Below are 2,814 nucleotides of genomic sequence, written 5' to 3' on the forward strand. Positions count from 1 at the left end.
TTAACACATCCAATCGAGGGCGACGATACCATGCCGCAGATGAAAATTCCACCACACTTGAAAACACTAAAGTCTCGCTACTCCATCAATCCAAATCTGGATGTTCATCGGTCAATTGCTATTTCTCTCCCGGAAATGGAATAATGAATCTCTGAATCATGCATTGAGTAGACCTCCTTTCAAGTCATTCGCTGCCCCAACACATAGGCAAGCACCTTACCAACATGTCAATACTGCACGATAACCGTTCATGAGCATCATAGCAACCTGCACATAGCCTCAAAGCTCTCATAAGTACAGCTACTGAGCTGAAATAATAGAATATCCTTCTGCAAGACGACAACAATGGCCCAAACAACTACGTAAGGAGGAACATCCCATACCACATTTGCAGTACCATTGAAATTATTCAATTCTCGATTTATAATAAGCGCTTTGCATTACATAAGATTGAGTAGGAAGGAAACAAGGGCATAAGCCTCAAAGGAATCAAATCGCACGACGAGGAATCAAGAAGGGAAGTGCTCCTAACAGCCCTGTAGCCTCTCGAAGATAAGTACAGACGTCTACATACCGATTTGCAAGACCCGAAGCAGAACCCGCTCTCCAACCATATAGGAAACATCACGAATGTCATGACCCAAAATCCACTAAGGGTCGTGATGGAACCGGACACCGCTGTCAAGCAAGCCAACCAAAATACTTAATTAAATTCTCGTTTTAATAATTTTGAAAACTATGATTTTCCTTCAATTTTACTAGTAAAAGATAATCGTTTCAAATCGAATATGAATGTTAAGAAGTTAATATAAGATACCCCATAATCATCCCAGAACCCGATGTCACAAGTGCATGAGCATTTACTAGGGAATGAAATAAAATAGGGAAAATTTCACATAAGAACAACTGAGCTCCCTATTTTTCAATTTTATAGCCCATATTTCAATTTACAACCAACTAGCCCAAAAATTATAGGCTAAGTTCAACATCCAACTCTAATAGGTTCTACAAATTACTATTTAATTTTTAAAAAAGATTGCTCAAGCTTTTAAGTTAATTTTCGAATCAATAACTGTGACTCAAATATTAGTTCAACAAACCAAATCCATTTGGATGGTGAAAATTAAATTTTAACAATATTAAACATGCGGGTTTAAATTTTGAATTTGATTTTGTGAGAAATTTGGAGTGTGTGTTATCTAGACTTATTAGAAATAGTATAAGGAGACTGTATATAAAATTTGAAGTCATTTAATGGAGGTTTGGACAGGTTTTGAACAAGAAATGCAATTGAAAATTGTGAAAGAAGTTCGTCTACAGACGCTTGTATAAAGGTGTATAAAAGTGTATAATAGTGTATAAGATGTGTTTATACACTCATATACACTATTATACAAGATTATGCATAATTATACAAAAAACTGACTTCGACTTCTTCCTTGCGTCTTTTCTAAAATTCAACTCAAATCTTGCTCAAATTTATTCCAAATCACTTCAAATTTAAATTTTGAACTCCTTTTGATATTTTCAATCGATTGGAACAACACCCAATCCAAACAACTAACAAACTCAAAAAATCATATTTTCAAAAGCAAAGCTTTGAATGGCCTTCAATGGTGGACTTCTACTCTTTATTTTTCTTACATTGCAACCAGGTGATACAGGGTAAGAAACAGCAATGGAGGACAGCCCTTTGAAGCATATGTAGAAGATGTGAGAAGAAGAGAGAGTGAAAACAATGGTTGTGAGAACACATATTTAACTTCATAGCTTTAGAAGCAATGGTTGTAAGAACACAAGTCTTGAATTTGCTAGTGCTTTCAAAATATGTGCAATATGGGCTAGGTTGGATAAAACTTAAAAACATGGGCCATTTTTTGTTATGGTGTGAAGTCATATGTATTTTTTTGTAATTCTTTCAATAAAATACAGTAACTGTCAGGAATACAAAGTACACAGAAATGAAAATACAGTACAATACTTTGAAGGAGACTGTGCTGGCTGCGGGTCATCTCGATAATTGCAGCTCACCTAATTCTCCGTATCAACCATATCACTATGCCACTAAGCCACTAGCCACACATGAACCTGTGCAACAAAAATACACAGCAAGTGTAGTATGAGTACGAAAACAACGTGTACCCAGTGAGTATCCCATCTAATCTCGAAGAAGTAGAGACGCGAGGTCGACTTCAATACTTACTAGTGGTCCAATAGTTATATATTAATAACGTGAATAATCATGGATTTATTAAAAAAGACAGTAAATTCAAGTAAGTCAAGAAACAAGTATACATTCCTTTTTATATTAAGAAGTCTCCAAATTCATAATTTATTATTTATCAATTTATCTCAGACCAGGGAGACATTATCATTTTATAAATCTCAAGCAAGCATTACAAGCATGCACAAAACATGTCGAGGTCGTACGGCCCAATCCAATAGATATTTAAACTGTGCACTGCCAAAAGGTCGAATGGTGCGAACCATAGATGTATCTATTTAATCTGCCGAGGAGTTCGGTCCGTTCTAAAATAAACACACATAGACAGTCAATCAAGAAGTCATCAGGGAACAATTATCCAAAGAAAAGCCAATTCTCTTTTTAACAATCCAAGAAAATGAGGTTTAATCTTTTTAGAAATTCATTTACTAATTCGATGTGATTTAAGCAATTCAAACTGTCAATAAGATCACAAATATTCCAAGTATAGCATGTTTTTGGGTCCTAGACTACCCAGACTTAAACATAATAGTAGCTACGCATGGACTCTCGTCACCTCGTGCGTACGTAGCCCCCATAAATATAAGTAC

Source organism: Nicotiana tabacum, chromosome 8 (genome assembly GCF_000715075.1).
Source record: "Nicotiana tabacum cultivar K326 chromosome 8, ASM71507v2, whole genome shotgun sequence".
Taxonomy (NCBI): Eukaryota; Viridiplantae; Streptophyta; class Magnoliopsida; order Solanales; family Solanaceae; genus Nicotiana; species Nicotiana tabacum.